This window comes from Bubalus kerabau, chromosome 23 (genome assembly GCF_029407905.1).
Source record: "Bubalus kerabau isolate K-KA32 ecotype Philippines breed swamp buffalo chromosome 23, PCC_UOA_SB_1v2, whole genome shotgun sequence".
Lineage (NCBI taxonomy): Eukaryota > Metazoa > Chordata > Mammalia > Artiodactyla > Bovidae > Bubalus > Bubalus kerabau.
This window is the reverse complement of record NC_073646.1, coordinates 43,203,416-43,213,425: the sequence shown is the minus strand read 5'-3', so window position 1 is coordinate 43,213,425 and position 10,010 is coordinate 43,203,416.

The following is a 10,010-nucleotide window of genomic DNA, read 5'->3' as shown; positions in this document are numbered from 1 at the left end:
GAACGCGCAGCCGCAGCGACGGCACCGGCGTGCCCAGCGTTCTTAAAAGCAGAGGCGCTCGTGTCCCCCGGAGGGCACGGGCGTGGAGCGGGGTGCACAGCGTCTCCGTGGAGGCGGCCGTCTGGCCCCGCTGCGCTGCTGACGTCGGCGGGCTGATCACTCCTGCCGAGTGGTCAGAGCCAGGGAGGTCAGTTCGCAGGATCCCGTGCGCCTTTCTCCTGGCCCGCAGGGCAGGCAGAGGAGGCTCGGCCTCCGATGGGGGAGCAGAGCCAGCACCAGCAGGAGAAACAGGGCCTGCAGGGCCTCTCCATGGCGGTGGCAGCCGCCCACCCACTCCGTGCGAGGGTCGCTCGTCCACCACCCAGCTGTCTGGCAGTTACGTGGTGTCCGTGGGTCAGTGGTCTCTCAGGCAGCACAGTCCTCTTGGTCACGGAGACCATGCTTCTGTCCAGACCAACCAGCCTCCCAAACTGGAGTCTGCTTGCGGGGAGCCCCCGCTTTGGGGACCCCTGTGTGGTCTGGCTGGCTGCTCCCAGTCTAAAGGGCCCAGGGTCTCCCCAGAGCCCCTCAGACCCTGCAGCGCTGTAGGGATGTCCCTGGGCCCGCCAAAATCAGGGTCGAGAGATTCCAGGCTCCCCATCCCTTGCAGTTCCTTCAGCAGCTCCATTTTGATGTTTTATCCACTTTTATTTACATATATTTTTGGTATCTATTCATCCAATCAATCTGTCAGGGTTGAACTTTAACTTTTTTTAATTTTTACTTTATACTGGAGAGTGGTAAAAGAACCCACCTGCCGATGCAGGAGACGTAAGAGACGCTGGTTCAATCCCTGGGCTGGGAAGAACCCTGGAGGAGGGCATGGCAATCCCCGTGGACAGAGGTCCTGGCGGACTGCAGTCCATAGGGTCACAAAGAGCCAGACATGGCTGAAGCGACTTGGAACAGCACATAATTGATTAACAGCGCTGTATTAGCTTCAGGTATACAGCAAAGTGATTCACTCTCGCATGTACATGTATCTATTCTTTTTCAAATTCTTCTCCCATTTAGGTTATTAGAAAATATTGAGCAGCATTCCATGTAGAGCCTTGTTCGTCATCTGTGTTGAATATAGCAGTGTGTGCGTGTCAGTCCCAAACTCCCTAACTATCCCCCTGCCTCAGCTTTCCCCACCAGTAACTGTAAATCCATTCCCTAAGTCTGTGAGTCTGCTTCTGTTTTGTAAATAAGTTCATTTGTATCCTTTTTCTTTTTTGATTCTACACATAAATAATATCATATGATATTTGTCTTCCTCTGGTTCCTATTAAATCTTTGAATGTGACGTGGGTTGAAAAAGGCTCATGAAGTCAGGGCTGCTCCTGTCCTGATGCCCGGGACGGGGGTGTGTCTGTCCCTCGGAGGCTCCAGCCGCCCCCACCCCTGTGCATGAGGCTGCCCTGCAGTTTCCTTGCTGTGTGGGCTCCAGCCTGGCTCTAGTCACACCCACAGGATTGCAGGAGGAGGAAATGGGGCCCTGACTCTGTGTGGATAAGGATTCCCTGAATGTTCCCGCTGACCTTGGCTAAGTCCAGCCTCCTTAGCAGTGCATAAGTTCAAGCTTTCCTCAAGGTCAAAGCAGGACTGGGTATCCGCTGTGCCTGCTTAACGAGCCATGAAATGAGCCAGGTGGGCAGTTGCTTCTCATGTCCCAGCCTCAGCTTGAATGAGGGCCTGGACGTTGGGGGAGGGAAGCTTCTTGTCACACCAGCTCCAGGCACTGCCTTGTGTGACCACCTCTGACTGAAGGATGAACATATATGCACACACCCCATTTCCCATTATCTTGAATTTTTCCTGTAATTAGTTCCTCCATTATCATTTTGGGAGAATGTTAGCATCATTGATCTTCGTTTTTTTGTTATGAGGAGCCTGGATGGGAGGCCCCCAGAGTTGGGGCTCCCTCACTCAGACGCTCTCCCGACCTCCCCCCACAGACCCCCCTGCTCCACTCCATAAGCCCCTGCGCCCTCAGCCCCCAGGCCCTTCTGGCTCAGTGAGGACCCCCAGCCCTGAGCTCTTGTCTCCTGTTAGCAAAGCCTGGGTCTCTCTGTTGGAGAGAAATCTGAGGAAACACCGCCCGTAATCTTGTGACTTTAACAAATCCTTTTCCACATTTTCAGCACTAATGTGGACATTGCACGTGACCTCTGTCTCAGCGCACATACCATTGTTCTAGAACATACTTGACACTGTTTCTCAAGACCCAAGTCACGCTGGAGCCTGGTGTGACTACATCATATTCAATAGCTTCCTCCGCTGCGATTCACCTCCCGCCCTCCAGCGCTAAAAGGTCCTCTTCCTCCCTGTGTGCGTTTTACACATTTTGTTTGTTTGTTCGTTTGTTTAGTTGTGAAGTTGTGTCTGACTCTTTTTGACCCCGTGGACTATAGCCCACCAGGCTCCTCTGTCCCTGGACTTCTCTAGGCAGGAGTCCTGGAGCGGGAGCCATTGCCTCCTCCAGGGGATCTTCCCAAACCAGCGATCCATCTCCTGTCTCCTGCGCTGCAGGCGAGTTTTTTTACTGCTGAGCCACTGGGGAAGCCATTTTACACGATGTACCACAAATATCTTTAGGGATGGAGGCCTTTTTGTTGTTGCTATTATGTTTTTGTTTTTCAACTGAGTAGTTTCCTTCTGAGGTCGATGGGATGAATACTTTTAAGAGTCCTGACTTTCGAAAAGGCTGACTGACAGACCGCAGGGCTGTGAGACTTGCCTCTGGGGGGCCCGGGTGGGTCCTCGGGATGGAGCTGAGGCAGGCACTTGGGACAGAGGACAGGCCCAGCCCTGGGGTCCCCCGCGAGAGTCACGTCTCGGCGTCATCATCCCCGACAGGAGGCACCCTCCTTCAGCCCCTCACCGAGTGCGTGGCCAGGACCCTGGTCTAGGTTCTGCGGGACAGTGCAGGGCGGAGGCCTCCTCAGAGCTCAGTGATCCGGTTCTGACACCCCCACCTCCCTCCGTCTCCCTCTTCCTCTCCCTCTCTCTCTCTTGATTCTGCTGTGAGCAGAAGGAGGCAGAGAGGCCTGTGTGGCTTAGACCAGGGGCATCCCTACCCCACCCCATGACGGCCCTCAAGGCTGGAGACTCACCAGGCCACCAGACCCCCTGACCACGGAAAACATGAGAGGCCACACTCTGTCGTATTACGATGCTGAGCCTTGGGTGATGTGGGAAGCAGCGCCCACTTTGGACCAGTTCACAGTTCCGTGCCTTTCCCCCTGTCAGGGGTCCACACCATCTGCCCTGGCCAGCCAGCTTTGCAGCTGCCCCCCACAGGGCAAGGCCGTGCTAGCCCAGGGCTGTCTGCGGGACGGGGCCCTGCTGTAGGAAGCGGCCTCCGTCCTGAGAGGCTGTCGTGGAGCCTCTGAGAATGTGATTCTGGGGCCCCTGCCCACCCTGGAGAAGGAGCGAGGCGCCGCTTGCCTGGCCGTGAGCGGAGCCCCAGGCAGCCGTCCGGGGGTCCCGGGCCTCTCAGTCCTGGACGCAGCCACGCTAAGAGCTGAGTGCGCCCAGCTCCCTGTGGGCGCGGTGCCACGTATGCTCAGCCAACAAACAGGTGAGTAGTCCAGAGGCTTAATCAAGATGTGTGAAAGTGCAGGCCCCCTCAACCCCAGGGGGCCCTTTCCAGGGAGCCATGGCCAGCCAGCACGGGTGGAGGTGGGCGGGCTGGGGCCGCCGAGGACCCGCAGGAGGACGAGGCAGACGGCCGTCCTGCTGCCTCTGCTTGTGCCCAGGGCTCCTGAACGGCTCCAGGCTGGAGCAGGTGCCGCCTCCCAGGTGGAGATAAGAGCGGAGAGGGGGCTGTGGCCCTGGGGCATCAGTGGAAAGTGACCCTTCCAGACCAGCAGGGTCCGAGGGACTTGGACCCTCTCGGGTGATTCTAGCACTTGGTACAGCAGGGCCCGTGGCCCCGGGGGTCACTCACCTCCAGGCAGCTGCTCTAGGATACAGCCAACACCCGGCCTCCTGGATGGGGAGGAGCAGGGGCTTCCTGACCTCTGGGCCTGGGACAGGGCCCTGCACATGCTTGGTAGCTCAGCTGGTAAAGAATCCGCCTGCCTAAAGACCACTACAACATTGTAAAGTAATTAGCCTCCAATTAAAATAAATTAATCAGTTGGAAAAAAAAAAGAATCCGCCTGCAATGTTCAATCCCCTGGTGAAGGGATAGGCTGCCCGCTCCAGTTTTCTTGCCTGGAGAATCCCATGGACAGAGGTGTCTGGCGGGCTACAGTCCATGGAGTTGCAAAGAGTCAGACACGACTGACCGACTGAGCACAGCACATGTGTACACTTAGTAACACCCACATGTGTGCACACGTATGTCAATGCACCAGCCCACATGTACATGCGTCAATACACGTGTGCACACACTCCACACAGGAATGCGTGTACACACGTGCACACCCACCCACATCTGTGTGTGCACACGCATGTCCCTTGTCCTGCAGCTCCTCCCAAAGGGGCACGTCGTGATTTCCCTGTGATGGGCCTGAGTGCCCAGCGTCTGAGCCCTCAGGCACTGCTTGGGAAGGCCCTCCCCACTGTCAGAGCCCTGTGGGTGGCAGCCCTGCCCGCACGGCTCCCCTGCCATCAGGACCAAGACCTGGGCCTTCTGGCCACCGGGGCCTGTGTTTCAGAGGGACCAGTACCCATGGCTCCAGGGCCTCCCTCTCAGGCCAACCCTGGTGTGCCCACCTCAGTTTACCCACTTGTGCAGCGAGCTGAGGGCCCACCAACCCTGGCAGGGGATGACACAGTGCCACTTGCCCAGATCCTGGCCGGTTTTTCCTGCATCCCTGCGGTTTCCTGACAAAGGGGAGCATGTTAGCATTTGAAGTGTTCTCACCTCTTGCTATTTTTGCAAGAGGCCTGAGCACAATTGTTAAAAATAGAAATAATGAGGGAAAGCAGAAGCTCTGACCTTGAGTCCTGAGGCCGGGACAGGGTTCCCAGTCCCCTCTCTGGCTTGAGATGATAAATGATCATTGTGCTGTGTTTGCCCTTAGCTAATTTATCCTTGGCTTAAAGAGAAAGGTTCTGCCTTTTTTTCTTTGTGGGGGCAGGAGCTGGAATGGTGCTCAGGCCTCACCGCTGAATCTGGTCTTCTGAGGGATCCTCTGCCTGGACCTGCTGTGGGGCCCCCAGGAGCCTCACGCCCCCTATGCTGGCTGAAAACCTGTATGTCCCTTCCAGACATCTGAGGACACGCAGGAAACCACCCTCCACTCCCGCCGCCAAGCTGCACGTAAACCCTGCTAAGGGATCAAGAAGATGGGGACCCTCCTGCACCCACATCAGCGGGACCAGGGCGTCATGCCTGCTGTTTGCCTCCTGGGCTTGTTTGGAGCAAGTTGGAGATCTGGTATGTGGGGCGCACTGCCCCTTCCGAGCTCTCCGGGGGCCCCAGCGGGCTCCTGAGGCCCCAGTGGGCTCCTGAGTCAGGAGGACCTGTGGGAGGACCCGGGTAGAGGCCTGGGACTCTTTTCCAGTTCCCACACCTGCGTACGGCTGTGTGCCAGCCCCCAGCCCAGGACCCGAGTCTCTGAAGTGTACGCACAGCTCTGTACAAGCTCCAGAGCAAACAGAGCAAGCTCCCCGCTGCTGCTGACCCAGAGAACTGATGCCTCTGACCCTCACATGGAGCCTGGGCCACCACTCACCTCCCTCAGCTGGTGGCCACCCCTTAGCACGCGGGGTCCTTCGGCAGAAGGAGCTGCAGAGGGTGGGTGGTGTGGCCGGCCCATGTGGTCTGATACGTGTGAGCTGGGGGCTGCGTGGTCTCAGGAGCTGCCCCCACCAAGGTTCTGGGATGGGTGGCCTGAGGCCCAGAAGTCTAGGAGGGAATCTTCAAATTCTGCAGCAAGCGTGGTCCTAGAGTAACACAGCCATCTTTAAAAAGAATGTGCATAAACAGAAACTTTATACAATATTCCGGTATACAAAGTTATGCAAACCAAAGTGTCTCTTTAAGAAGAGCCATCTGAGGCCAGGGCAGAATACTGCAGTTCTGGAATCCTGTTCTGCTTCCGTCTTCACTTAGCAGCAAACTGAAATGATTTTTGTATATACAGGTGGTAGCGAACAGATGTAAAGAAGACTCTTTCTTGATGTGCAGATCACATGAAACTGAAGTTTAGGTGTCCGTGGTGGAGTTTTGCTGGGCCCCAGCCTCCCACCAGTGACACCGGCGGAGGCTAAATCACCCCAGAGCCCTGACCTCCTGCGTTGGGCTTGATGAAGGGCTGGGGCAGAGCCGAGGAGGCTGGTGGCCCAGGCATCCCGGTGGCCCAGCTCTTCTAGGCAGAGGAGAAATGATGCATCTCAGGAACTGGGAATAACTTGCCCAGAGGCTAAGGGATCGTGGCTGAAGCAGCCACTGCTTTGAGCACCGACGTCTGGAGGCCAGCCAGGCCCGCCTGCCTGCACCCACGTAGACACAGAAATGGCAGGTCTGCAGGTGGTGTGGGGCAGAGGGTGATCAGGCCCCAGGGGAGCAGCGGCTGGGTTGGCAGCTGGGCCAGCAGGGGCCCCAAGGAAGCCCCTCAGGGCCTCTCTGCTGGAAGAGGAGCTCTCTGGCCTCCCCTTCCCCTTCCAGCTCTCTTCCCGGGCCGTGTGCCATCCACCGGGTGGTTGGTCTGAGTTCTGAGCACTTCCCACACTGTTCCGCTGTTCATGCTTCCCAGGTGGCTCAAGGGTAAAGAATCTACCTGCCAATGCAGGAGACACCTGGGTCAGGAAGATCCCCTGCAGGAGGGCATGGCAACCCACACCAGTATTCTTGCCTGGGTAGCTCCATGGACAGAGGAGCCTGGTGGTCTCCCGTCCACGGGGTCAAAAGAGTCGCACATGACTGAGCACACGATACTCACTCCCTACTCACTCTGCTGTTGACAAGGTGGGCGGGCGGGATGGTGGCTGGTCCAAGCAGGGGTCCATCTCCTTCTGTCTCACCAATGGGGCTCTGGGGTGAGACGCGACCCAGGCGTGTCTGCACCATTTCTACTGCAGACTGAGCATTTGGGTTCCCGACACATTTGGGTATTGAGACCTAACACCCGACGTGACTGTATCAGGAGGTGGCTTTGGCGGGGGCGGGTGAGGTCCGGGGGTGCAGGCCTCGTGAACAGGATCGGTGCCCTTGTGAGAGGAGACCCCAGGAAGCTCTTCTCCCCTTCAGCCAGGAGGACTCAGTGAGAAGGCAGCCAGCTGGTGACCAGGAAGGGAGACCTCACCAGACGCCTAGACCTAGACATCCAGCCTCCAGCGGAGAAATCAGCATTTCTGTTAAAGTCCCCTGACTGCCCTGAGAGACCCACGGGGACCACAGGAGCTGAAGGGTCGTGGACGCGGGCACCCTGCACCCCGCCGCTGCTGAAGGGACGCGGACGCGGGCGCCCTGCACCCCGCTGCTGCAGACACAGGACGGAGGCGGGACTGGAACAGGGGGCGGGGGGCGCGGGGGAGCCAAATATTTTGCTGCTTTCAAGCTCAGTGGTTTCAGAGAATGGCTTTGTTTTTCGACTGGCCTCATAGGTATTTAAAACAACATCAGCCACACCCCAAATACTTTGTTCTTGGTCCAAAGACACTGAATTGGGGTCACAGCTGAGGCTCCAGACCCTGGGGGTCTCCTCAGCCTTGTGGGAGCCTGGCGACTTTGTCCAAGGGGCCCTTCCCAGGTATTCAAGATGGAGCAATGCCCCCCAGTTGCGCCTGGGCCCCTGCTGCCCGTCGCTGCTGGCTGTGTGCCCAGAATCCGAGGGAGCTACTCCAGGTTCCTGTGAATTACGCAGGCCACACCCCTGCGGGCAACGCAGGGCCTTGGGAGCCTCTGAGGGAAACCAAACCCTGGGGTCTCCCCTCGCCCATCCTGCAGCACAAAGGGTATGTGTCCAGCAGGGGACGCCAGCCCGGGGGCAGGAAGCCCCGTGACTATAGGGCAGAGTTTCTGGAGAGTTCCCATTCCTCTGTGTCGTGGTGGGCACCAGTGTTTGTCCAGCCTTCCACTCCTGCCTCTTCACTTCTCATTAACCCTAGTTTTACTCCAAAGTGCTGAGGCCTCTGAAAACATCATTCAGATCTTTGCACCTGCCTTCTGAAGTGAGAGGGCAGGCTGAACATCAGATGTGAAGGGGGGAGAAGAGACCTTTGCCAAGGCTGTGTCCCAGGAAGGGTCCTCTCCCCTGCAGGCCCCCAAGGCCTGGGGCAGGGCACTTTCCAAAGAGAACTTGCTGCCCCCGCAGCCTCTCAGAGGCCTCCCCTGGCTCCTCAGAGAAAATCAAGATGGCTCTGGGCGGCCCCAGTGTGGACCATAGTCAGACCCTGTCTGCGGGGCACACCCCAGGGAGGGCTCTGTTCAGAGGGACAGGTGGGGATGGTGGTCCGGGAGGTTCGGGGCGCCTGCTGTGTTGACTCAGGTCACAGAAGAGCTTGAGAGAAGTGAGTCCGCTTAGCACCTGGCTTTCCTCCCGCCTGGAGCTGGTGACATGGGCTTGGGCCATTGGGACAGCCTCCTGTCTTGGCCGGCCTCAGTCCCTCTGCCCCGACCTGGGATCAGTCCCCACAGAGGGCCCCGCGTGCTGCTCCTGCCCTGGGTGCCACGCCCAGCCTTTCTCCAACCACTCCTCCTGTGGCTCAGCTGGTTCCCAGGAGCCGGCCCAGCTCTGGCGGGCCCACGTTCATCTTTGGAGAGAGTGCAGACGAGGAGCCGAAGCTTTGGGAGGAGGCCGAAGCCGCAGGCTCTTTTGGCCAAACGCAGTGATTTCCCTGGAGCACACTCAGCCCTGTCCTGATTCTGCTGCAGCACGGGCGAGGCTGGGGCAGGTCGGGCCTCAGTCACAGGAGCCCCGGGCCGGGGGGGGGTCTGTCGGCCTTGCGTCCGACAGAGCAAGCGGAGGAGGGGGGGCCTTTGGCCTTCACCCCTCGATGAGGGCCTGGGCTGGAGAGGCTCAAAGAGGAGGAGCTGCTTTCCTTGTCTTCTCATAAAGAGAACAGGGTTTGGCCAAGGAGGTTCCTGCAGGTGTCTGCAGAACAAAGGGGGAGGAGGGAGGCCAGAGGCCTCCATGGGGACAGAGTGAATGCTGTCCCTGTGAGACTGGTCTGGGCCAGGCTGTGCCCAGAGGCGGGGCGGGAGGGCGTGGGCGCTGTCCTTGCTGCAACTGCTCGACCGGCAGGGAAGCTGGAGCGGGGAGCACACCTGGTCAGGCGTCACCTGGGCCGCCGCTCAAGGCTCGGTCTGCAGGCTCTGCCCACGTGTCCCAGGCAGCGCACCGCCTGTCACCACAGCGATGGCACAGAGGTGTGATGAAAGCCATCTGCCTTCGTAAAGCACGACATCGCTTTTCTGCAAAGCCAAGCCTAGGGCTCAGCCAAGAAACGGCCTATAAAATCCCAAATAATGACCTCATGGCATACTTTCCAATGTAAAGACCATTCTGGGCAGCTGTTTCCAGATTCTTTAGGTTAAGCCACTTTACACCCTGGCTTTTACCCTGTTTGCCATCTGACCCTACCAAACGCTGCCCTGCAAGCCGTCTCAGGACGCAGGCCCCGTCCTTCTGGCTGACATGTGGCAGGGCTGTGCTCCTGAGCCATTTGCCCACAGATGCCCCGACAGGCTAGGCCAGAAACACCCGTGGCCTCCACGGTCTCCAGAGTGCCAGGAAGGAGGTGCCGGGCTCTGTCCTGTATCTGTTTCCATGGTAACAAAGAGAACACAGGTTTTGTCTGGTCTGGACATAAGGCCCTAATTCAGGGGGTTGCCCCTGGAGAGAGCTGTGGGAGGCCCCTCTGGCCAGGTCGCCCCGACTCTAGAGGAGTCATGGGATCTTCACAAGCTGGGTGGGGTCCTCAAACGTGGCTCGTCACTGGAAGCATGGCTGCGGCAGCCGGCAGCGTGTTGGACGGTGCCGTCAGGGTGGACCTGAAGCTGGAGGGGCGTCAGGGGGCCCCACAGTAGG